The sequence below is a fragment of the Macaca thibetana genome, chromosome 19, assembly GCF_024542745.1.
Source record: "Macaca thibetana thibetana isolate TM-01 chromosome 19, ASM2454274v1, whole genome shotgun sequence".
Taxonomy (NCBI): domain Eukaryota; kingdom Metazoa; phylum Chordata; class Mammalia; order Primates; family Cercopithecidae; genus Macaca; species Macaca thibetana.
This window is the reverse complement of record NC_065596.1, coordinates 48,017,394-48,044,466: the sequence shown is the minus strand read 5'-3', so window position 1 is coordinate 48,044,466 and position 27,073 is coordinate 48,017,394. Positions and strand designations below refer to the sequence as shown.

Here is a 27,073-nt window from a genome sequence, read left to right as displayed (position 1 = left end):
TTTGTTTTGATGGCAGCAGGTTCTGAGAATGAGCTTTTGACTTCATAAGAAGACTAAAACAATAGTCTTAGAGTACAGTTAAGTCAATTTATTACCAGAAAATCAGACAGACAGCTGGGTCTGTCCTCATCAGGACCAAGTAATACTGGATTTTTTTTTTTTTTCATTAAATGTTCACTATTTATCTTTGTATGAAATTGAGGCCAGGCATAGTGACTCACACTTGTAATCCCAGCACTTTGGGAGGGTGAGGTGGGAGGATTGGTTGAGTCCAGGAGTTTGAGACTGGCCTGGGCAACACTGTGAGACCCCATCTCTTAAAAAAACAGGCCGGGCGTGGTGGCTCAAGCCTGTAATCCCAGCACTTTGGGAGGCCGAGACGGGCGGATCACGAGGTCAGGAGATCGAGAGCATCCTGGCTAACACGGCGAAACCCCGTCTCTACTAAAAAAATACAAAAAATTAGCCGGGCATGGTGGCGGGCGCCTGTAGTCCCAGCTACTCGGGAGGCTGAGGCAGGAGAATAGCGTAAACCTGGGAGGCGGAACTTGCAGTGAGCTGAGATCCAGCCATTGCACTCCAGCCTGGGCAACAGAGCGAGACTCCGTCTCAAAAAACAAAACAAAACAAAACAAAAGAAAGAAAAAAGAAATTCAATATGTGGTGATTACTACCCGTTTCATTTACTTTTTTCCTTATTAATGTAGTGACTGCTTAAAAAAATGTTATGCATTGATCTTCCTGTTCCTCCCCCACCAAAAATAAAAGCAAAAACAACAAACCACCCCTCAATTGAAACAAAATTAAGCCTGTTCTTTATCTATATGACTACTTAGCACATTTGACCTATTTTTTTAAGACCTCTGTTATTTTGAAAGTAAATTTTGGCTCCGTTGACCTTGTGGTTAGAAAAGTTGTTCTTCTGCTTAAATGAAATGATCAGTTGTTTGTAGATTACCAAATATAAAAGCTCTTCAGAACCGCTAATGATAAGTTGCTTTGGCTTCATAGAGGAACACCATGGTTTGTGGTGGTAGATTGTTACAGAGTGAATGTCAGTACCAGAGGCGGTCATGGATCACCACGTGGAAGCAGGTTGTTCCCACGTGAGACTGGTAGCAAGCAGGTGGTGCATCTGTCTCCTTTCCCACTGCATCCTGGGTGTCTGGAGCCTCACAGGGTTGACCTGTGTCACTGGTTGGGGGGGGGGTGGGGATGGTTGTAGAAGCCTCCTTATTTTACTTATGATAGATTCTGACACTGATTAGAAGGTTTATTCAGTAGTTTTTTTCCTATCCGCCTGAGTTTTCATAGCTCAATATAGGATAACCTGGGCTTCGGACTTTGTCAACCAATCAGTTATATAGTAGCTCTGTTTTGTTTTTAAAATTTATTTCTCTTTCTTTCTTTCTGTCTTTCCGTCCTTCCTTCCTTCCGTCCTTCTGTCCTTCTGTCCTTTCCTTTCCTTTCCTTTCCTCTCCTGTCCTGTTCTGTCCTTTTCCTTCTTTCCTTGTTTCCTTCTTTCCTTCCTCTTGCTGTGTTACCCAGGCTGTAGTGCAGTGGCATGATCATAGCTCACTGCAACCTTGAACTCCGTGATCCTCCTGCCTTGGCCCTCTGAAGTGTTAGGATTACAGCGTGAGCCACCACACCTGGCCCTTGTTTTGTTTTAGTAGCTACCTGTTGACTAGAAAAATAGTTTAATCTTGGCCTCCTTAAAACTTTTTCGTTGATATTTCTTACTCTGCTAGAACAGTTCAGTTTTTGCATGTCTTCAAGTGAACATGCTTTAGTATTAATTCCTTGGAATTAATACTTGGGTCCAGTTTTGTCCAATTTTCCTTTTGGAGCAGTGTTTCAGGCACAGAAATAGTCTGGGCTTGGTGGACCCCACCCCAAAGTGTCACTTCCTTTCCTCTGGCCTTGCTCTCCATGCCCGCCTTTCTCTTGTGATGTTTTAATGATACCCTCCCTGCTCGGTGATTTGTGTTCAGGAAGCTAGGCAGTGATTACTTTTGTTTCTGCTTTGTGAACTTCCTCCCCCACTTCCTATTTTTACCGCAGTTGCACAGGAAATGAGGCGGCTCCTGGCTGGCTGCTGCTAAGCAGTGATTTTAGGTGGCAGAGGACAAGGCCTTAGGGCCTGAGCCATTTAAGGCATTTTCCACCTTAGTCTTTTCACTACCTTCTTCCTCTGGGAGTCATAGGAACATGATTTTATGATTGGGTTGAAGTGACATCATGTCCTCAGCCTTGTGGGTGGAGGTAGGGGTTGCTGTTTAGTTTGAGGACAGCACTTTTGTGAAGAGGAGGTAAGGGCTTTTTCAGCAGTAACAGTGTGGGTGGGATGTTGTGGCCCTGTGGCCTCTGCAGCTTGAGGGAAGGTTAAGTTGAAGGGAGAGGCCTTGTTGCAGGTAAGGATGGGAAGGTGGATTCTGGTTACTCTCTAGGGGGCCTTGACTGGCAGCTTGAAGTGAGCTGAGGAGCCCAGTCTGCTCTCTGATATCTTTGAGGAGGGCCTCAGCCTCTATGGCACTCTCCTTCTTCTGAACTCATGGCATTTGTTTTCTAAACGACTTATTTAGCATTTATCAGTCTCTTTTTTGATGATGCCTCTTTTTATCTTATGGACCGGTTATAGCTTAATTTATGGAGAAAGTTTGTATCATCTCTCCAGAAAGAAGTAACTTGTTATACATTAGTTAACTTGAATATGGAAGGTGTTCAAAGCATTAGTTTATCGGGGATTCTTAAGAGCTGCACTATTAACATTTTGGGGTGGATAATTCTTTGTAGGGGCTGTCTTGTGCATTACAGGATGTTCAGCAGCACTTCTGGCCTCTGCCCACTGGATGCTACCCACTAGCACTTGCCCAGTGTGACAACCAAAGCATCTCCAGACATTGCCAGGTATTGGTAGGGCAGAGAGGGACACATAATTATACTTTTCCCCACTTGTTGAGAACCACTGTGTTAAAGAATTGAATTACTAATTTATAAAATAGAATAAAGGAGAATGTTTGGTTCCCTGGGACTGAAGCCATTTGTTAGTTTCTACTTCCATATCTGACATTCTCATAATTCTTAGTTTGCTACTTAGAGTGTACTGTGCTCTATCAGCTTCAGCTAGCGTTCAGGTATACCTTCTGTGCACTTTTTTTTTTTTTTCTTTTTTGAGATGGGGTCTCACTCTGTTGCCCAGGCTAGAGTGCTGTGGCACAGTCTTGGCTCACTGCAACCTCTATCTCCCAGGTTCAAGTGATTCTCCTGCCTCAGGCTAACTAGTAGCTGGGACTACAGGTGTGCGCCATACACGCACACCACACCACACACCATACCACACCCGTCTTTTTAGTAAAGACGGGGTTTCACCATGTTGGCCAGGCTGATCTCGATCTCCTGACCTCGTGATCCACCTGCCTCAGCCTTCCAAAGTGCTGGGATTACAGGCGTGAGCCACCGCGCCGGGCTTTTTCTGTGTACTTTCATTGAAAGAGCTAGGGGCTGGGCACGGTGGCTCATGTCTGTAGTACCAGCACTTTGGGAGCTGAGGCAGAAGGATCGCTTGAGCCCAGGAGTTTGAGACCAGCCTGGGCAATGTAGGGAGACCCCATCTCTACAAAAAATCAAAAAATAAAAATTAGCTAAGCTACTTAGGAGGCTGAGGTGGGAGGAACATTTGAGCCTGGGAGGTCAAGGCTGCAGTGAGCTATGATCATGCCATTGTACTCTAGCCTGGGCCACAGAGCAAGTCTCAAAAAAAAAAAAAAAAAAAAAAAAAAAAAAAGCTAGGGCCTGAGCCTTTGGCAGGCTAGCTTCTTGTCCTCATAGAAGGCATTCTGTCAGCTTCTATGCCTTGATTTTGCTTGCTCTGGGAGTCAAGTTCCTTGAAAGCTGAGTAGTGCAAGGGTAAAGGAGGCGATGAGAAGCATTTAGGCTATAATAATAACAATAGGTAACATTTATGGAGCAGTTGCTATAGAACTGGCACTATGGTGAACAGGATTGGCAGGATTGAAAGGACAGGCTAGTCAGGGAACAGGACAGGGACCATCTGGTTTAGGTTAAAAGTTGGTTGTGCCTTTGACCAAGCAAGGCAGTAAATGTAGCAGGAGGAGTGGGAAATGGAAAGGTGATGGTAAAACTTTTTTTTTTTTTTTGGAAACATAGTCTTGCTCTGTTGCCCAGGCTGGAGTGCAGTGATGCAGTCTTGGCTCACTGCAACCTCTGCCTCCTGGGTTCAAGTGATTCTCCTGCCTGTCTCCCCGGTAGCTCGGATTACAGGCGCCCGCCACCATGCCTGACTAATTTTTGTATTTTTAGTAGAGACAGGGTTTTGGTCAGGCTGTCTCAAACTCCTGACCTCAGGTGATCCACCCACCTCAGCTTTCCAAAGTGCTGGGATTACAGGCGTGAGCCCCCACGCCTGGCCGTGAAGAGGTAAAACTTGAAGACCCTGCGGAGATGCCTCATGGGTCTGGTCCTTGGAGAGGGAGGTCTTGACTGGAGAGTTGAATTTGGGAATCGTCAGCAGTGATATGGAGCATGATCTCCTTGAGAGAAGTCACTTTTCATTGCTCCAGCTTAACTTCGCCTCAGTTCCAAGAAGCTGACAGCCTTAACCATCTCCTAAGAGTGGTAAACAGAGTACCGTGGTCTGGATATTTGACAGAGGTGGGATGGTGCGAGGATGGAGAGCTCAATCTCTCGCAGCAGATTGCCATGTCCCAGACCTAGCTGTGTGGTGACCATTCTCTTAGCCATGTGTTGGGAACGTGAAGAACTCACTTCATCTTGTTAGATGCCTCACCTACCTTACGGGGTCATTGTGATAACCTCGTAATTTGATAACATGGCCAGGTATGATGGCTTATGCCTGTAATCCCGGCACTTTGGGAGGCCAAGGAGGTTGGATCACTTGAGGTCAGGAGTTCAAGACCAGCCTGGTTAACATGGTGAAAACCATCTCGACTAAAAACACAAAAATTAGCCAGGCGTGGTGGTGCATGCCTGTACTCCCAGTTACTTGGGAGGCTGAGGCTGGTCAGTCGCTTGAACCCAGAAGGTGGAGATTGCAGTGAGCCGGGATTGTGCCACTGCACTCCAGCCTGGCCAGCAGAGGAAGACCCTGTCTCGAAAATAAATAAATAAATAAATAAATAAATAAATAAATTTGATAACATGTAAAGTGCATAGCACAGTGCCTGGCTCTTACCCACAGTTAATATCAGCTGTTTCAAGTTATTTTATATCTAAAGCTCCAAGTATAATGCTTGGCACGTCGTAGACACTTAGTGACTGGTCCATTTCTTTGGGGAGTACTTGTGTGGATGTGGCATGTCTTCACTAGCTTATTTATTTATTTTAAACAGAACCTTATTTCTAGCATCTAACTGCTGCCTCTGTGGTTGGCAAGCGTGACTTCACGAACGTTGTAAAGAAATATCTTTAAATAAATACTGAGGGTGAACTAATAATTCAACAAATATCTATTAAATGTTTACAGCGTGCTTAGCACCCTTGGATGTTTTGAATGAGCTCAGGGGTCCTGGGGGTTGGAGGTGGCAGGGAAACCCGGAGCGAACCGGCAGTTGTGATCTAGCATGTTACAGTACAGCAGAGTTAATGTTAAGATGGGGCTAAAAACAGGGTGTTACGGCAGCAGAGGAACCCCTCGCTCAGTCTGTCAAAGTGGTTTCTCAGAAGAAGTGATGCCTAAGTTAGACATCCAAGAGGAATGAGAGTGAGCCAAGAGAGCTTTCCAGACAGTGGAAATGAAACGTTTGGCCAGGTGGCGAGAGGGAAGATGGCACATGTAGGAAGTGGGTGGTGTTGGGTGTAAGAAAATTGGGAAGGATAGTGGAGAGCCATAGTGGATTTTAAGCACAGAGTGGTGTGATCACATTGACTCTGGAGACACAGCATCCAGAGGGGAGTAGCCCAGGCATTTGGAAGATCACTCAGGAGGTGCCTCTGTAATTCAGCCAGTAGGTAAAAACAGTAGCCTTGGTACGGCAGTGAAGATAGAAGGGAAAGGACTTGAGAGATACTAAGAAGGCAGGAAGGGGGCGGGCACTGTGGCTCACGCCTGTAATCCCAGCACTTTGGGAGGCTGAGGCAGGCAGATCACCTTGGGTCGGGAGTTCGAGACCAGCCTGACCAATATGGAGAAACCCTGTATCTACTAAAAGTACAAAATTAGCCAGGCGTGGTGGTGCATGCGTGTAATCCCAGCTACTCGGGAGGCTGAGGCAGGAGAATCGCTTGAACCTGGGAGGCGGAGGTTGCAGTGAGCCGAGATCTCGCTATTGAACTCCAGTCTGGGAAACAAGAGTGAAACTCCATCTCAAGAAGGCAGGAAGGATAAGACTGTGATTAATTGGATGTGAAGGAGAGTGAGGAGTAGAGGTAACTCCCAGGTTTCTGCCTTGTTCAAGTAGGCAGATGGTGATGTCATTTGCCAAGACTGGGAAGGCATATTGAAAAACTTGGGAAATTTGGTTTTGGACTTTTGACTTTGGGACCTGTCCACTAGGCAGTTGAATATTTGGGTTCTGGAGCACAGGACAAAGATCTGGGCTAGAGAGATGGATTTGGGAATCTTCCCAGAAGGAATATGTTGCTCTTAGAAACAGAGAGGGCACAACACTTAAGGTCTGTTAGAGGAGGAGTAGCTCAAAGGGGCAACTAAGAATGGCCAGAGAGGTATGAGGAGAGTCAGCACTAGCGTCTTTTTGTGTTAGCAACCTACAGAGTTGCTTCACTTTGTAATGTGGTAACAGATAAAGGGAGCTAAAAAAGTAGAGTTCTAAGGAAGGTCCGAGCAAAGCACTGAATTTTCCAGGCATTTTCTCTTGCCTGGATAGATATTTTAAATTTATGAATGTTGAGAATAAAATTCTTCAAAGCATTTTTCTAGAGTGCATTTCTAAATATGGTTTGAGTCAGTCTGAACTGACTAAAAACATGGAAATGGTTGGGCTTTGAACTTCATAGACAATAACTTCACTAATCTGCCTAAAGAATTTCCTGTAGTGTCTCCACATTATCAAGGGTAGATATTTGGGTTTACATTTTTGTGGATTGGAGAGGACTGAACATTTTCTGTGTTTTTTTATTTTTCTTAGAAGAGGGAATTGTTTAGGAGTGATTCATCTTTATATTTTTTGTAACAGTTTTATTGAAATATAATTCACATACCATACAGTTTACCCATTTAAAGTATATAAATTGGTGGTTTTTAGTGTATTCATAGCAACCATCACCAATTTTAGAATATTTTCATCACTCTGCAAATAAACCATATACCCATTAGCAGTCATCCCTTATTTTCCCCATTCCACACCCCCACCCCTAGCCTTAGGCAACCATTAATTGAGTTTTTGTTTCAATGGATTTGCCTAGTTGGTACAGTTCATATTAAGGGAACCATACATGGCCTCTTGGGTCTGGCTTCTTTCACTTAGCATAATGTTTTCAAGGTTCATCCATGCATCAGTACTTTATTCCTTTTCATGGCTGAATAATATTCCATTGTATAGTTATACTACATTTTGTTTATCCATTTGTCAATTGATAGACATTTGAGTTGTTTTCAGGTTTTGGTATTATGATACTATTGCTCGAAACGTTCATATGCATGTTGGTGTGTAGGTATGTTTTTCATTTCTCTTGGATATATACCTAGGAGTAGAATTTCTTGGTCATGTAAAAATTTTTTGTTTAACTATCTGAGGAACTGCCACTGTGTTTTCTGACGTGTCTGTACCATTTTGTATTCCCCTGAGCAGTATATGAGGATTCCAAATTCTGTAACATTTTGCCAACACTTGTTATTGTCTGATTATCGTCATCCTAGTGGTTGTGAAGAGGTATCTCATTGTGGTTTTGATTTGCATTTCCCTGATAGTTAATGATGTTGACTGTCTTTTCATATGCTTATTGGCACATCTTCTTTGGAGAGTTCATCTATATTTGGTTTTTGTTTGTTTGTTTTTTTAGAGATGGAGTCTTGCTCTGTCGTCTAGGCTGGAGTGCAGTGGTGCCATCTTGGCTCACTGCAACCTATGTTTCCTGGGTTCAAGCAGTTCTGCCTCAGCCTCCTGAGTAGCTGGGATTACAGGTGTGCACCACCACGCCCAGCTAATTTTTGTATTTTTGGTAGAGACCGGGTTTCACCATGTTGGCCAGGCTGGTCTTATACTCCTGACCTCAAGTGATCTGCCTGCCTCGGCCTCCCAAAGTGCTGGGATTAAGAGGTGAGCCCCCGCGCCCAGCCCGTATATATTTGATCATCAGTTTTGGCAAGGTAAATTAAGTTGCAAAACCTGAAACTTTAAAGGAACAAACATACATATTTGTTTGTAGAAAGGAGGGGAAAAGAGTGTGTGTGTGTGTGTGTGTGTGTACATGTGTGTATATGTACAGTGGAAGGTGCCATATACAGATTTGTAAAAGTTAAAGGACAGGCTCCCCAGAGAAATAGCCAGTGTGCTCCATCTACATCAAGCCTGAGCGTGAGAGGAGAGTTCTGGATAATCCTGTCACCTGGCTCTGACTTTGGAAGTGGAGACTATGATCTCTGCCTTCTCCCTCATATCATCTGTCTTAAGGTCACAGATGCTGCAGCCACTGCCAGGTTTCCACAAGCCAGTCACCTTTCAGGTGGAGAGGTAGCTTGCTATAGCAGCCAATTTCTCAGGTTTGCACAACAGTGCCACTGGAACAATGGCTCATTCATGTCAGATTTCCAGAGAGTCGGCCAGCACACTTGCGAGAATCCAGCTGTGAACAAGCCATTGCTGTCTTTAGGAGCTTATGTGCCAGGTGGTAAGGTGTACATATGCAAATAAAATGGTAAGATGATTGCAAGTTGTCATGAAGACAAGACAGCATTGTAGGGGGGAGGTGACCCTAGATTAGACAGATTGGCTGTGGAAGGCTTCTCTGAGGGTGTAACACTTGTTTTTAGAGCTAAAGGATGATAGGGAGGAGCATCATGAGTAGGTGGGAGGCAGGAGATTTCTGGATAGAGGCAGCAGCATGTGCAAAGAGCTTGGGGCACTAGAAGAACTGGAAGATGAATGGTGTGACTGCAGAATGATGAGCGAGGGTCAGGAGGCACAACATGAGGCTGGAGAGGTGGGCAGGGCTGTGCGGGTCTCAGTAAGGAGTTTGATTTTATTCGAAGTGCCGGGGACCATTGGGTATAAATTCTTTGTAAACTGCATGCAGGAGAGAGATTAAAAGGTTGGCAAAAAGGAATAAAAATGCAACTAACTGGAGGACCAAACTGGTAAAAATTGCCCCCAAGGATCTATCAGAATCCTAATTCACTTAGGCTAATAAGATCAGTGGTTACTTATGAACAATACAATTGAAAAGACCTATGAAAAAACATGTGAAATTTGGAGTTTCTCTGTCTCTCATGTTTCCTATAAGTTATTCGCTAGATATAGAGACTCAATTAGATTTTGATTCAGTATTTTAGGCAAAAATATTTTTTGGGTGGTGCTATGTGCTTCCTATTTTGTCACAATGATAGGCATATAATTATATGTTTAGTTCCCCACCTTAATGATGCTAAAAGTAATTAGTGGGTTCGGGTGTTATGCCTGATTCCTTCATCATAAACTTCCCCATCAAGTTTCACCGTATCATTTTAACAGTGATTAATAATCATTGACTAGATACACTATTTCATTAGAGTTGCAAAATAATAGTTTTCCTAGCATTTCTTCTATATTTATGGGCTAGTTTTCTTTGATTAAGCTCTTTTCTAAATGGAAAAAAAACTATATAAACAGGAAAAGCAGTATAAATACTTGATTTCACCCCCACATCCCCAACAGTTTTCAGAACAATAGCTTGGTGCCTTAACACCTCCACAGATAGGTGACCAATGGAATTTTTCTTAGTATCATTTTTGACTCATGTTTTTTATTGTGGTAGAATATGCATAACATAAAATTTACAGTTTTAACCATTTTTATGTATACATTTCAGTGGCATTAAGTACATTAACAGTGTGCAACCATCACCACCATCCATCTCCAGAACTTTTCAACATCCCAAACTGAAAGTCTTGGCCAGGCACGGTGGCTCATGCTGGTAATCCCAGCACTTTGGGAGGCTGAAGCGGGTGGATCACCTGAGGTCAGAAGTTTGAGACCAGCCTGGCCAACATGGTGAAACCCTGTCTCTGCTAAAAATACAAAAATTAGCCAAACGTGGTGGCATGAACCTGTAGTCCCAGCTACTTGGGAGGCTGAGGCATGATAAGTGCTTAAACCCAGGAGGCAGAGGTTACAGTGAACCAAAATTGTGCCACTAGTACTCCAGCCTGGGCGACAGAGCAAGACTTCGTCTCAAAACAAAAAACAAAAAAGAAAGTCTTGCCTATTAAACAGTAACTCGGCATTTTCCCCTTCTCTCAGCTCCTGGTGAACAACCTCTCTTCTACTTTTTGTCTCCTAAAACTTGACTGTTTTAGGCACCTCATATATATGGAATCACACAGTATTTGTCCTTTAGTATCTGGTGTTTTAGCAGAGTGTCTCCAAGGTTCATCCATGTTGGAGCATGTTATTAGAATTTATTGACAGGGTCTCTGTCACCCAGGCTGGAGTGCAGTGGCGCGGTCAAGCTCACTGCAGCCTCATATGCCTGGGTTCAAGTGATCCTCATGCCTCAGCCTCCCAAGTAGTTGGAACTACAAATGTGTACCATCATACCAAGCTAATTTTTAAATTTTCTGTAGAGACGGGGTCTTGCTATGTTGCCCAGGCTAGTCTCAAACTGGCTCCAAGCGATCTTCCTACCTCAGCCTCCCAAAGTGCTAGGATTACAGGTATGAGCCACTGCTTCCAGCCTTTCTTCCTTTTTAATGCTAAATAATAGTCCATTGTATGGATATACCACATTTGTTTATTCATCTTCCATGGACATTTGGATTGTTTCCACCTTTTGACTATTATGAATAATGCTTCTGTGAACATGGGTGAAGAAATACCTGTTCATGTTCTTGCTTTCAATTCTTTTGCGTATATGTGTAGAAATTGCTGAATCACGTGGTAATTCCATGTTTAATTTTTTAAGGAAGCACCTACTGTTTTCCACAGTAGCTGCACTATTTTGTATTCCCACTAGCAATACACAGGGCTTCCAATTTCTCCATGTCCTTGCCAGCACTTTTTGTTTTGTTTTGTTTTGTTTTTGAGACAGTGTCTCGCTCTGTGGCCCAGGCTGGAGTTCAGTGGCCCACTGCGATCTCGGCTCACTGCAACCTCTGCTTCCCAGGCTCAGGTGATCCTCCCACCTCAGCCTCCCAAGTAGCTGGGACCACGCCTGGCTATTTTTTTTTAATTTTTAGTAGAGACGGGGTTTCTCCATGTTGCCCAGGCTGGTGATGGCCAGCACTTATTTTCTGTGTTTTGTTTATTTTAACATTAGCCATCCTAATGGGGTATGAAGTGGTATCTCATTGTCGTTTTGATTTGCATTTTCCTAGTTATATTATTCCCTAGTTGTACTGTCCATTCTTGCCTTACTATAAAGAAATACCTGAAACGGGGTAGTTTATAAACAAAAGTGGTTCAGTTGGCTGTACAGGAAGTATGGCAGCATCTGCTTCTGGGGAGACCTTAGGGAGCTTTTACTGTGGCAGAAGGCAAAGGGGAGCAGGCATCTTAAATGGCAGGAGCCGGGACCGAGAGAGAAGAGGGAGGTGCTACCCACTTTTAAACAACCAGGTCTCATGAGAACCCACTCCCTATTGAATACAAAGGGGAAAACCCACCACATGATCCAGTCATCTCCTCCCAGGCCCCACCTCCAACATTGGGAATTACTATTCGACGTGAGATTTGGGTGGGGACACAGATTTAAACTATATCACTAGTGATTAGTGATGTTGAGCATCTCTTCATGTGCTTATTGGCTGTTTGTATATTTCTTGGTACAAGAGTCTATTCAAGTCCTTTGCCCATTTAAAAATTGGATTTTTGTGGTTGAGGTGTAGGAGTTCTTTATATATTCTGGATATTAATTCCTTTTCCCATATGTGATTTATAAATATTTTCGTCTATGGATTGCTTTTTGCTGGTAATGTCCTTTGATGCATAAAAGTTTTAATTTTGAAGTCCAGTTTATCCATATTTTGTTGCCTGTGCTTTTGGTGTCATATCCAATAAATTATTGCTAAGTCTGAATTCAGTAATTTTTATATACTTAATGATTTTCACCCCTAAATGGTTATTCTTTTTGATGTTTAAGTTGTCCCATTATTGATTGTTAATGGAACTTATTTTTCGGGTTGACTCTAGGTGTTTTTGACCTGAGCCTAGTAGTCTTGTATGATGAGTTCACTGCTTTCTGGCTTGACAACAAGTCCGGGGCTTATCAGAAAAATTTCTGATCCCAGCTCCAGAATCACCCATTTCTTTAAGTAGTTCTGATTCTTTTTGGTGGGAAATGGTATTAAGGGCATTCATTACAACTAAGATGTGAATTCCAGTAGGTTTTTTTTTTTTTTTTTTTTTTTTGTAGAACTAGGAAATACATACTTTATGGAAAGAAAAAGGTATACCATGATTTCAGACTGATTTACTTCCAATTCAAATGAAGGATTAAAGGGTTTTTATAGCTTTGATTTTTTTTTTTTTTTTTGAGACGGAGTCTTGCTCTGTCGCCCAGGCTGGAGTGCAGTGGCCGGATCTCAGCTCACTGCAAACTCCACCTCCTGGGTTTACGCCATTCTCCTGCCTCAGCCTCCCGAGTAGCTGGGACTGGGACTACAGGCGCCCGCCACCTCACCCGGCTAGTTTTTTTGTATTTTTTAGTAGAGACAGGCTTTCACCGTGTTAGCCAGGATGGTCTCGATCTCCTGACCTCGTGATCCACCTGTCTTGGCCTCCCAAAGTGCTGGGATTACAGGCTTGAGCCACCGCGCCTGGCCTGTATCTTTGATTTTATATTTGTCTTTTCTCATTTGTTGACAGCAACACCAGAGAGGTCCAGTCAAGACACGATTTTATTGATTGACTGATTGATGGAGACCACCTTACTCTGTCACCCAGGCTGGAGTATAGTGGTGCCATGTTGGCTCGCTGTAGCCTCAACCACCTGGGCTCAAGTGATCCTCCCACCTCAGCCTTATCAGTAGCTGGGACTACAGGCATGCACCACCATGTCTGGATAATTTTGTTTGTTTGTTTGTTTGTTTGTTTTGAGACGGAGTCTCACTCTGTCACCCAGGCTGGAGTGCAGTGGCGTGATCTCGGCTCACTGCAACCTCTGCCTCCCGAGTTCAAGTGATTTTCCTGCCTCAGCCTCCCGAGTAACTGGGACTACAGACGCCCGCCACCACACCTGGCTAATTTTTGTATGTTTAGTAGAGACGTGGTTTCACCATATTGGCCAGGCTGGTCTCGAACCCCTGACCTTGTGATATGCCTGCCGCTGCCTCTCAAAGTGCTGGGATTACAGGCATGAGCCACCGTGCCTGGCCAATTTTGTTTGTTTTTTATAGAAATGGGGTCTCACTGTGTTGCCCAGGCTGGTCTTGAACTCTCAAGCAATCCTCCTGCCTCGGCCTCCCAAGGTGCTGGGATTACAGGTGTGAACCACTACGCCTGGCCAAAACACAGGTTTAAACTTGAAATAATTCTTCTCTGTGTGGCTATGCCACTAATTTGGTAAATAATATAGATTCATTAGTCTTTTAAGTTTTAGGGATATTTTTCTTTTTTATATTTGCTTTTTGCTTATATATTTATGTAGTTCTAAAGATAAAACCATAAGCAAGATAGATTGAAAGAAGTCTGGCTTTCCTCCCTGTCTCTGTTCTTCTCTGTACCTTGTAGGTAAACATTTTTGTTGGTTTTTGGTTTATTCTCCCATGGCTTATTTTAAAAGCTACAAGTATGTGTGTCTGTGTGTTTTTGTATACCCTATACCTTACTTCATTCCCATTGTATTTCTTGCCTTGTTTTTATCTTGGCAATCATATTTCTTATTTCCAAGAATTCTTTGTTGATTTCTGCTTCCTTTATGATTTGTTTGCTTTTGTTATTTTTTCCGCCTGAGACGGAGTCTTGCTGTGTCGCCCAGAGCTGGAGTGCAGTTGTGTGATCTTGGCTCACTGCAACCTCCGCATCCTGGGTTCAAGCAATTCTTGTGCCTCAGCCTCCTGAGTAGCTGGGATTACAGGCGCCCACCACCACACCTGGCTAATTTTTGTATTTTTAGTAGAGACGGGGTTTCACCATGTTGGCCAAGCTGGTCTCAAACTCCTGACGTTGTGATCTACCTGCCTCAGCCTCCCAAAGTGCTGGGATTGCAGGCGTGAGCCACTGTGCCCAGCCCTACTTTTGTTTTAAGGATGCACTATCTTTCCAACTCTGTCTGAGGAATACCAGTCAGAATTTCTTTTCAGATGTTTTTCTGGGACTTAAAATATATGTTTCTTCTGAGGTCTGGTCACCTTTTCATCTTAGTTGTCCTTTTTTGTCCTTTTGGTTTTCCTTCACTGTCTGGTGATCCTTATCAATGAAGAACTGGGTTGTTTATATAGGTAATTTGCAGGAGGTACCTCTGTTTTTCCAGTAGTCCTCTTGCCTTAGTGAGGATTGGCTGATTGATCAGGAATGGGAATTACAGATGAAATCAGGTTGATTAGCCAGTTTCGCACTCCTGATTTCTATACCTGCTGACTCAAAGCTGGGCATTTATCCAGCTCCTCCAGGAAAAAGCGCTCTGCCTCTCTGTCCTCTTTTGGCCCCACGTGTTCTAAAAAGTGGCCAGCTTTGCTCTGGTCTGTCTTGTAATATAGGTTCCTCTGCTTTCTCTCCATTCTCTGGAAAATGGCCTGCAGTTAAATAGACTGTGGCCCTCAGACCTTCTCATTACTGTTTTGCTGAGATTCCCTTGTGAATGTCTTTATTGTTAAGTCGCTGGAATTTGGGGAGGATGGAGAGGTAAGTGCACGTGCCTGTTTATTTAGCCTGTTGTTTTGAAATGAGGCCCCTTTATGTCATCCCATTTCTGACAGCAGGACTGCTTGCCACTCTGTTTTCTCTATTGGCTTAATTAAGGACTGAAATGGATCTAAAATTATTCTCTGTATTCACAAATCATAGCTATCAGTCTTTAGTCAGATGGGAAAACTTAATTAATTCAGGGATTAAATTTCTCTTTATAGCTGCATGGTCCATGTAAGTAGAAGTTAGTTATCACTGAAGTGTGTGATGCTTCCTGCCCTGCGATTGGTAGATTTCTATTTGGTTCAGGGATTGGGTAACTTTTCAAGACCTTTCTGGTTTGTCAGTAACTTTTTTCCAGAGAAGCAGAAATAACAAGGTCTGCTTCCTTTGCTTGCTTTGTGGAAATGATAATAACATCATCATCAAACATTTAGTTCTTAATATGTGCCAGACATCATTCTAAGTGTTTTATATGTAAAAATCCTTTTAACTTAGTAACAGTGGTTACTATAATCCTTATTTTACAGATGATGAAACAGGCAGAGAGAGATTAAGGAACTTGCTCAAGGTGAAGTTGATCCTGACAGAGCCAAGATCTCACCCAGTTAGTCAGGTGCCCAAGGCCATTATCTTCTTCACTTCAATACTCTGTCTTTCTAAAGGGAAGTGCTTCAAGAGATTTTATCAGGATGGCTGACCACTTTTCATGTCTTGTCAACCATAGGTATAAGAAAATCTCTAATACTGAGTCTGAGTCTTCATCTAGTTTCTTTCTTTCTTTTTTTTTTTTTTTTTTTTTTTTAGACGGAGTCTCGCTCTGTCGCCCAGGTTGGAGTGCAGTGGTGGGATCTCGGCTCACTGCAAGCTCTGCCTCCCGGGTTCACGCCATTCTCCTGCTTCAGCCTCCCGAGTAGCTGGGACTGCAGGCGCCCGCCACCATGCCCGGCTAATTTTTTGTATTTTTAGTAGAGACGGGGTTTCACTGTGTTAGCCAGGATGGTCTCGATCTCCTGACCTCGTGATCCACCCAGCTCGGCTTCCCAAAGTGCTGGGATTACAGGCCTGGCCTTTTTTTTTTTTTTTTGTGATGGTCTCAGTCACCCAGGCTGGATTGCAGTGGCACAATCTCGGCTTACTGCAACCTCCACCTCCCAGGTTTAAGTGATTCTTGTGCCTCAGCCTCCCAAGTAGCTGGAATTACCGGCGTGTGCTACCATGCTCTGCTAAGTTTTGTATTTTTAGTAGAGACAGGGTTTCACCATGTTGGCCAGGCTGGTCTGGAACTCCTCGCCTCAAATGATCTGCCCGTCTCAGCCTCCCAAAGTGCTGGGATTACAGGCATGAGCCACCATGTCTGACTTTCATCTAGTTTCAAGCATATTCTTTATTGCCTGAAATAGAAATCGCTGAAGACTCTTAATTGCAGAAATGAATATTTTAAATGATATAATTATGGCTTAATTCAGTTTTAATCTATTGAGAACCTTTGCAAATTATTATGTTGAAAAGATGTTACTTAAAATGTTCTTTTCTGCTATGTATTTGATATTTTTAAGTAGCATTAAAACTTAAGAGTACATGACAGATCTCACAAGTTTTGGCTACACTAACTTCTGAGGTCTTTCACAATGCGTATTTATTTCCATGCAGCATGAATAGTGGATTCATAAATGGTGAATGTTTTCCCAGTGAAAATTCTTTTTAAGAAAATATGGAAAAGAAATGTCCTTAAATGGATTGAACATATTTTAGCCTGTCAGGCAGATAAATATGGGGGTGGAGAAGCATGTGAAAAACATTTAGACAGCATTAGGAAGGATTTTATTAAAATAATGATAATAATAATAATTAGCTGGGCATGGTGGCATGTGCCTGTAGTCCCAGCTACTAGGGAGGCTGCAGTAGGAGGATCACCTGAGCCCAGGAGGCAGAGGTTACAGTGAGCTGAGATCACGCCACTGTACTCCAGCCTGGGTGACAGAGCCAGACCCGATCTCAAAAAATAAATAAATAAACAAAAACAGAAATAAAATAATAAAATCCAGGTGTTCGTGTGTGTGTGTGTTCGTGTGTGCATTTTCAACATTCTGTTTCAGAAATGTTCAGTCATATACAACCATGGAGCAAGTGATATGATGCACTTCATGTACCCATCACCTAACTTCCAACAGTATTTTGTCAGGGCATATTATGATCACTGCCATGAAGACAAATGCTTAGGTAGGTATTACCACTTTCTCTGTACATTGTTTCTTGGCAAAATGCCATTTGAAAATGATAGAACTCGGGCAGGCATGATGGCTCATGGCTGTAATCCCGACACTTTGGGAGGCCGAGACGGGCAGCTCACTTTGAGGTCAGGAGTTTGAGACCAGCCTGGCCAACATAGTGACACCCTGTCTCTACTAAGAATACAAAAATTAGCCAGGCATGGTATCAGGCACCTGTAATCCCAGCTACTCAGGAGACTGAGGCAGGAGAATTGCTTGAACCCAGGAGGTAGAAGTTGTAGTGAGCCGAGATCGCACCACTGCACTCCAGCCTGGGCAACAGAGCGAGACTTCATCTCAAAAAAAGAAAAAAGAAAATGATAGAACTTGAATGTTCCATGACTTTTTTATTTTTTTGAGGTGGAGTCTCACTTTGTTGGCCCAGGCTGGAGTGCGGTGGTGCGCAGCTCACTGCAAGCTCCGCCTCCCAGGTTCACGCCATTCTCCTGCCTCAGCCTCCTGAGTAGCTGGGACTTCAGGTGCCAGCCACCACGCCTGGCTAATTTTTTGTATTTTTAGTAGAGACGGGGTTTCACAGTGTTAGCCAGGATGGTCTTGATCTCCTGACCTTGTGATCCAGCCGCCTCGGCCTCCCACAGTGCTGGGATTACAGGTGTGAGCCACTGTGCCCGGCCAGTTCCATGACAGTTTTTAAAAAAGTCAACACTATCTAGTTTTGATTACAACAAAGATCTGCACAAGAACACCAAATCTGTTAAGAATTAGCGAAAACCAATTTTCATGTTTTAAATGTTTTTTCTCTCTGCTTGGTTAGGAACTCCAGGCATGATTGTGTTACTTGAGCAGTCTCATTAGAAGCAATTATGTGACAAACAGAACTTTTCATTGAACTGTCTAACCAGCCCCTTGGTTCTCAGAAAATGAGTTGTGGCCGGGCACAGTGGCACACACCTGTAATCCCAGCACTCTGGAAAGCCGAGGCAGGTGGATTGCTTGAGCTCAAGAGCCTGAGACTGGTGAAACCCTGTTTCAAAACAAACAAGACAAAACAAAACAAAAAAACTTATTTATCACTTTGGAGGGGAGGTGCCTTTCTGTATTATCATTATATTTTGAGACGGAGTCTCGCTCTGTCGTCCAGGCTGGAGTGCAGTGGCACAATCTCGTCTCACTGCAAGCTCCGCTTCCCGGGTTCACGCCATTCTCCTGCTTCAGCCTTTCTAGTAGCTGGGACTACAGGTGCCCACCAGCACACCTGGCTAATTTATTATATTTTTAGTAGAGATGGGGTTTCACCATGTTAGCCAGGATGGTCTTGATCTCCTGACCTCGAGATCTGGCCGCCGTGGCCTCCCAAAGTGCTGGGATTACAGGCGTGAGCCACCGCGCCCGGTCTTTCTGTATTCTTGAATGCACAGGAATGTTGGTGAGAATCCCTGAGTTGCACTATAGTCAGCATCATCAGGCATCCTCATTCTTGTGGCTCTCAGCAGATTTTCAGCGGACCCCCAGTTTGGCTCTCAAATTATAGGATACATCAGAATCATCTGGGGAACTTGTTAAAAAAGTGTATTCTCCAAAAAATTAGCAGGACGTGGTGGTGGGCGCCTGTAGTCCCAGCTACTCGGGAGACTGAGGCAGGAGAATGGTGGAAACCTGGGGGACGAAGCTTGCAGTGAGCCGGAATTGCACCACTGCACTCCAGCCTGGGAGACAGAGCAAGACTGTCTCAAAAAAAAAAAAAGTATTCTCTGCTTCTTTCCCAAAGATTGATTCATTAGATTTGGATTGTATGCCAGTAATCAGTATTTAAATAGTCATTCCAGGAAGGGTGGTATCCTGATTCTAATATCAGGGAAGGAAGTCCTTAAAAGCCATTGTTGGTTTTCACTGGCTACTGCTTTCTTTTCATACTAGGTTTTTTTTTGTTGTTGATGTTTGTTTGTTTATTTAGAGATGAGATCTCACTATTTTGCCCAGATTGGACTCAAAGTCCTGGGCTCGAGTGACCCTCCTGCTTTGGCCTCCCAAAGTGCTGAGACTGCAGGTGGTCACCACTGAGTCCAGCTCTCATCCTAGTTTTACTAAGGTTGGTAGGTGGTGAAAAACATTGCTGAAATTGTTTTCATTCTTGAACATGCTCAATGAGTGTTATGACAACCCCACATAGACTTTTACGGCCTACAAACAGGTTTACTGTCACAGAGGTTGTCTTAGTTCAGGCTGCTATAACAAAGTACTATAGACTGGGTAACTTATAAACAACAGAAGCTTATTTCTCACAGTTCCAAAGTCTGGAGGTTTAAGATCAGGGTGCCACCACTGTCAGGTTCTCATGGGAACCCTCTTTCGGCATGCAGAGTGCTGACTTACCGTATTCTCATATGGCAGAAAGAGAGTGAGCTGGCCTCTTTTTATAAGGGCACTAATCTCATTTATGATGGCTGCACCCTCATGACCTAAATACCTCCCAAAGGCCCTACCTCCAGATACCATCACATTGGGAATTAGATTTCAACATATGCGTTTTTTGGGAAACATTCAGTCCATGACACAGGTGTACCCTTGGTCGTGGGCAATTCAGTTCTGATGTTGTGGTCTGAGGACCACACCCTGACAACATAGGTGCATAGTGGATAGTATAGTTGCAAAGGATCTCGTGTATTTCTCTGTGGTTCCACTAAATGCTTTCGTCCAAGCCTTAGGCCTCTCCCTGCTTGGTCACCTGTTGGACCAACACTAGGTGCAGGAAGTGCAGGAAGCTCAGTTTACAAAAAGTCATCTGGTGCCTCCAGCTCTGTGTAGCTTCCTCTGAAAGAAAAGGAAGTGTGGGGAGTGTAGAAAGCAGTTAGTTCTTCACCTGAGGCTCCAGTTCCAAAACTGAATGGAAACTGGTGTTTGGGATGTGCGTTTGACCAAAGTTTCCTTTTGTCAATTTCTCAAAGGAAACTGTGACTCTTCCCCCACTACCTTCCACCCCTTCACTTTCCATACATACAAGAAAGAATGATGTCCTGGCGCAACCTCTGGAGAACAACTGTGGGGCCTCCCCATTACAAAACAACCTCCCCGTGTGGAATCAGAATTGCTTTCATCTGGGCAGAACCATAGAACACACAGCTGGGCTGTGTGGACAACTGTGGCCGACTGTAGGGCTTGCCCGCTATTCTATATGTTCCCCTACATTTCTCTACCTCTCTTGTACTGGAATTGGTACCACGCAACCACCTCTGGCCTTTGGTGGTGGCCTTTTGAGATTCAACACCTCAAAGCCAAAGGGCTTTGAAGGGAGGTGATGTGTGTCACTTTCAGTGGGAAGTATTAAAGAGTGAGTATGAGTTTTGACTTTCTTTTTCTGTGCTGGGGCAACCATGGGGGACATAAGTTCTAGTAGTGTCCCTATAAGCTGAAGAAGGGCTGCCAGACCCACAATGAATTTTTGTGAACAAGAAGTAATCTGGGCTGGACACCTTGGCTCATACCTGTAATCCCAGGACTTGGGGAGGCCGAGGCACCTAGCCAACATGGTAAAACCCTGTTTCTACCAAAAATACGAAAATTAGCTGGGCATGGTGGTGTGTGCCTGTGAGGTAGGAGAATCGCTTGAACCCAGGAGGTGAAGGTTGCAGTGAGCCAAGATTGCGCCACTGCACTCCAACCTGGGCAACAGAGCAAGACTCTGTCTCAAAAATATATATATATAGGCCGGGCATGGTGGCTCAAGCCTGTAATCCCAGCACTTTAGGAGGCTGAGACAGGTGGATCACGAGGTCAGGAGATCGAGACCATCCTGGCTAACACGGTGAAACCCTGTCTCTACTAAGAAATACAAAAAACTAGCCGGGCGAGGTGGCGGGCGTCTGTAGTCCCAGCTACTCAGGAGGCTGAGGCCGGAGAATGGCGTGAACCCGGGAGGCGGAGCTTGCAGTGAGCTGAGATCCGGCCACTGCACTCCAGCCTGGGCTACAGAGCGAGACTCCGTCTCCAAAACGGTTGGGCATGGTGGCTCATGCCTGTAATCCCAGCATTTTGGGAGGCCAGGGCAGGAATCAGTTGAGGTCAGGAGTTTGAGACCAGCCTGCGCAACATGGTGAAACCCCGTCTCTACCAAAAATACAAAAATTAGCTGGGCTTGGTGACGCATGCCTGTAGTTCCAGCTACTCTGGAGGCTGAGGCAGGACAATCGCTTGAACCTGGGAGGCGGAGGTTGCAGTGAGCCAAGATCTCACCACTGCACTCCAGCCTGAGTGACAGAGCAAGATTCCATCTCCAAGGCCAGGTGTGGTGGCTCATGCCTGTAATCCCAGCACTTTGGGAGGCCAAAGTGGGCGGATCACAGGGTCAGAGGATCAAGACCATCCTGGCCAACATGGTGAAACCACTGTCTCTACTAAAAATACAATAAATTAGCTGGGCGCGTGGCTGTCATCCCAGCTACTCAGGAGGCTGAGGCAGGAGAATAGCTTGAACCCAGGAGGCGGAGGTTGCAGTGAGCCGAGATCATGCCACTACACTCCAGCCTGGTGACAGAGCTAGACTCTGTCTCAAAAAAAATTAAAAAAAAAAAAGTAAATCTATATTAGGTTAAGTTGTTTATTTCAGGATTTGTTACTGCAGCCTAGCTTGATCTGTCTGCCAGTTTGAAGTGTTGAGAGTCAAGATACCTGAGTTTGATTCTGAGACTACATGTGGTCTAGTGCAAGACCTTTAATTTCCTGAATCCCCTTTTTAATCTATAAATTGAAGGGTTTAAATTAGATTATCATGAAGGGCCTTTTTGCCACTTATATTCACAGATTCTGGATGGCAGCACTCACATGCAGATGTTCCTTGACTTATGATGGGGGTTATGTCCTGATAAACCTCTCATAAGTTGAAACTATCCTAAGTTGAAAATGTAAGGGCCAGGCAGTGACTCATGCTTGTAATTCCAGCACTTTGGGAGGCTGAGGCAGGAGGATTGCTTGAGCTCAGGAGCTCGAGACCAGCCTGGGGAACATGGTGAAACCCAGAAAAAATATAAAAATTAGCTGGGTGTGGTGCTGTGTGCCTGTAGCCCCAGCTACTCAGGAGGCTGAGGTGTAAGGATGGCTTGAGCCCAGGAGGCGGAGCTTGCAGTGAACCAAGATCGCACCACTGCACTCCAGCCTGGGTGACAGAGCCAGACCCTGTCTCAAAAAAAAAAGAAGAAAAGGAAATGCGTTTAATATTCCTAATGTACCAAACATCATATTGCCTTAACTTAAATGTGCTAAGAGCACTTAACTTGCCTACCTTAAATGTGCTAAGAGCACTTAACTTCAGCCTACAGTTTGGCAAAATCATCTACCACAAAGCCTTTTTTTTCTTTTCCCTCTTAGAGGCAGGGTTTTACTCTGTTACCCAGGCTGGAGTACAGGAGCACAATTACAGATCACTGTAACCTCAAACTCCTGGGTTCAAGTGATCCTCCCACCTCAGCCTCTGGAATACCTGGGACTATAGGTGCATACCACACCTGGCTAATTTGAAAAATTTTTTTGTAGAGGTGGGGTCTTGCTGTGTTGCCCAGACTGGTGTTGAACTCCTGGCCTCAAATGATCTTTCCAACTTGGCCTCCCAAAGTGTTGAGATTACTGTTGTAAGCCACCAGGCCCAGCCACAAAGTCTATTTTGTGATAAAGTTATAAAGAAATTTGGATCAAAACTCAAAATTTGAAGTATAGTTTCTACTGAAAGCATATTGCTTTTTTTTTTTTTTGGGACAGAGTCTCACTCTGTCACTCAGGCTGGAGTGTGGTGGTGCAATCTTGGCTCACTGCAACCTCCGCCTCCCAGGTTCAAGCGATTCTCCTGCCTCAGCCTCCCAAGTCGCTGGGATTACAGGCATCTGCCACCACGCCTGGCTAATTTTTGTATTTTTTAGTAGAGACGAGGTTTTACCATGTTGGCCAGGCTGGTCTCAAACTCCTGACCTCAGGTGATCCACCCGCCTCAGCCTTCCAAAGTGCTGGGATCACAGGCATGAGCCACTGCGCCCAGCTGCATATTCCTTTTTTACCTTTGTAAAGTAGCAAAACTGTAAGTCAAGCCACTGTAAGTCAGGAACCATGTGTACACTTTTCTGATTGACGTACAAAAAGGAGACTAAGTCTGGCACTAAAGCCATCCCTGGAAAACTTATTTATTATTATTAGTTTTTGCTATTAAATGAGAAGTTAGTTATGTGAAGAAAATGACAAAGAAAGATGAAGTAATACTTTTTTAAAAATTAGTTTTATTGAGATATAATTCACATAATTAGTTTATTTGGCTCATGGTTCTGGGAAGTTCAAGGTCATGGCACTGGCATCTGGTGAGGGCCTTCTTGCTGCGTCCCCAAGGTGAAAGGTGGAAGGACAGGAGAGCTCAAGAGAGCAAGGCAGGATTGAACTTCTGTAACAGATTCACTCTCACAATAAATTAAACCACTCCTGTGATAATACCATTAGTCTATTCAGGAGGACAAGAGCCTTCAGGACCTAATCATCTCTTACAGGTCTCACCTCTATAAACTATTGCACTGGGGATTAAGTTTCCAATACAAGAGCTTTGGGTGATGTTTCAAGCCATAGCAACCACTATTTAACTTCAGAACATTTTCATCAGCCCCCAGAAAAGCTGTACACATTAGCAAGGACTCCTCATTCCACAAATCTACTTTTTTTTTTTTTTTTTTTTTTTTTTTTGAGACAGATTCTCACTCTCTTGCCCAGGCTGGAGTACAGTGGCACCATCTTGACTCACTGCACCCTCCACCCTCCACCTCCAGGTTCAAGTGATTCTTCTGCCTCAGCCTCCTGAATAGCTGGGATTACAGGCATGTGCCGCCACACCCGGCTAATTGTTTTTGCATTTTTAGTAGAGACGGGGTTTTACCATGTTGGCCAGGCTGGTCTTGAACTCCTGGCCTCAAGTGATCTGCCCCCCTTGGCCTCCCAAAGTGTTGGGATTACAGGCGTGAGCCACCACACCCGGCCAGATCTACTTTTTTATTTGTATAGGTTGCCTATTCTGGGCATTTCATATCAGTAGACTCATATAATAGGAGTCTCCTCATCTGGCTTCTTTCGCTTAGTGCAGTGTTTTTAAGGTTCATCCGTATTGTAGCATTTATCAGAACCTCATTCCTTTTTATAGTTGAATAATCCATTGTATGTCTACTACATTTGTTTATTTGTCAGTTGATAAAGAGTTGGGTCGTTAGCTACTTTTGACTGTTATGAAGAATGCTGCTATGAACATTTGTGTGCAGGTTTTTGTTTGGACATATTTCTCCATTTCTCTTGGGTGTATACATAGGAATGAAATTGCTGGGTCATGTGGTAACACTATATTTAGCATTTTGAGGACCTGCCAAACTACTCCACAGTGGCTATCCCATTCTACTTTTTTTTTTTTTTTTTTTTGAGACAACGTCTTGCTCTGTTACCCAGGCTGGAGCACAGTGGCATGATTTCGACTCATTGCAACCTCTGCCTCCTGGGTTCAAGCAGTTCTCTTGCCTCAGCCTCCTGAATAGTTGGGATTACAGGCATGTGCCGCCACACCCAGCTAATTTTTGTATTTTTTAGTAGAAACAGTGTTTTGCCATGTTGACCAGGCTGGTCTCCGACTCCTGACCTCAAATGATCCTCCCGCCTCTGCCTCCCAAAGTGCTAGGATTACAGTGATGAGCTACTGCATTTGGCCCATTATATGAGCTACATGCAATGTATGAGTGTTTTGATGTTTCCACATCTTCATCAATACTTGTTACTGTCTTTTTTACTGAAGTAATCAGTTTTGATAAAGCAGACATATGGCAAACTAAATAGTCAGTGAAGATATTTTTACATGCGTATTAGCTTAAGTTGCTCTCTAAACAGTTGTAATGTGTATTGGCATATTTATAAAAATTTGCACTGTGAATTTAGCACTAAAATAAAAAGTTAATGACTAATAACATAATTCTTCAACTTGTTTAGCTTTTAGAAAATTTTTCATTTCAAGAATGAAGCACTCTTGAAGGGAAAAAAAGGAGTAAATAAAAAATGAGTTGTTTCATCCTCTCCCTCTTGATTCACCAGATGTAATTGTTCTCTTGGAGCAATTTTTTTTTTTTTTTTTTAAAGACAGATTCTGTGTTGCCCAGGCTGGAGTGCAGTGGTGTGATCATGGTTCACTGTAGCCTCAACTTTTTGGGCTCAAGTGATCCTCCCACCTTAGCCTCCCGAGTAGCTGGGACCACGGGTGCACACCATCATGCCCGGTTAATTTTTGTATGTTTTTGTAGAGACAGAGTTTCACCATGTTGCCCAGGCTGGTTGAACTTCTGGGCTCAAGCGATCTGCCCGCCTTGGCTTCCCAAAGTGCTAAGATTACAGGTGTGAGCCACTTTGCCCAACCTGTTGAAGCACAAAAATGTGTATATATATATATATATATATATATATATATATATATATATAGTTTTTTGGTTTTCTTTTTTGAGAAAGAGTCTTACTCTGTCACCCAGGCTGGGAGTGCAGTGGTGTGATCTCAACTCACTGCAACCTCTGCCTCCCAGGTTGGAGTGATTCTCCTGCCTCAGCCTCCCGAGTAGCTGGGATTACAGGCACGTGTCACCACACGTGGCTTATTTTTGTATTTTTTAGTAGAAATGGGGTTTCCTTCTGTTGGCGAGGCTGGTCTTGAACTCCTGACCTCAGGTGATCCGTCTGCCTCGGCCTCCCAAAGTGCCAGGATTACAGGCATGAGCCACTGCACCTGGCTGCATAAACTTATCTTTATAAATTATATGCTTCTAAATTATCAGGTGGACTGTGCCTTAAATGTATAGGCTTGAGTAGGCTGGGCATGGTGTCTCACACCTATACTCCCAACACTTTTAGAGGCCAAGGTAGGAAGATAGCTTGGGATTAGGAGTTCAAGGCCAGCGTGGACAACATAGTGAGTATCCTGTCTCTACAAAAAAAAGCAAAGAAAATTAGGTGGGCATGGTGGTGCATGCCTGAGGTCCTGGCCCCTGAGGAGGCTGAGGTGGAGGATTGCTTGAGCCCAGAAGGTCAAGGCTGCAGTGAGCCGTGATTGCATGACTATACTCCAGTTTGGGTGACAGAGAGAGACCCCATCTCTAAAAACAAAAAAAGTAAGTGAAATAAAATGAAATATCATTGCTATCTTTTATTAATATTTTGTGTTTTGGGAGCCATTATTCCTATATTTTCCTTACATTTTTAAAATGTGGTTTCTTTTAGTTTTTTGAACCTACTTAAATTAGCTGACTTAAACTCTTTGTTAAGTCAAATATCTTGGCTTCCCTTGGGAAGAGTTTTCTATTGTTTTTTCCCTTTATATGGGCTGTATTTTTTTGTTTCTTTGCATATCTTCCAATTTTTTGTTGAAAACTGAACATTTTATTTTATTATTTTTAGACAGAGTCTCACTCTGTCACCCATGCTGGAGTGCAGTGGTGTGATCCAAGCAATTCTCGTGCTTCAACCACTTGAGTAGTGGGACCATGGGTGGGCGACATCACACCTGGCTAATTATTTTGGATTATTAGTAGAAACAGGGTTTCACCATGTTGGCCAAGCTGGTCTTGAACTCCTAACCTCAGGTGATTTGCCCACATCAGCCTCCCAAAGCCCTGGGATTACAGGCTTGAGCCATGTGGCCAACCAACTGGACATTTTAAACGATGTAATGTGGCAGCTCTGAAAATCACATTCTCCTCCCTCTGCAGGTGAGCTCTCAGTCAGGTAAAATACAGAGATATTTGCAAATGGGGTATTTTGGGGAACCACCAGACAGGTCAAATAATGCTAATTTCTTGGGAATGGTACTTTGAAGGAGCTGTA

At 43.8% G+C, this 27,073-nt stretch overlaps 1 protein-coding gene across 8 annotated transcripts in view; it reads left to right on the top strand.

Annotated features, from left to right (window-relative positions):
- Positions 1-27,073, top strand: part of GARRE1 (granule associated Rac and RHOG effector 1) — a 98,002-nt gene that overhangs the window by 13,589 nt on the left and 57,340 nt on the right. Inside the window, exons 1-2 of one of the 8 annotated variants that reach the window (XM_050768411.1) lie at positions 1,409-2,312; positions 2,797-2,910. The exons of 2 other annotated variants lie outside the window; for them this stretch is intronic. The gene's annotated coding sequence lies outside the window, so the exon portion shown is untranslated. 5 more of the 8 variants (XM_050768409.1, XM_050768408.1, XM_050768412.1 and 2 more) reach the window with 5 other exon arrangements.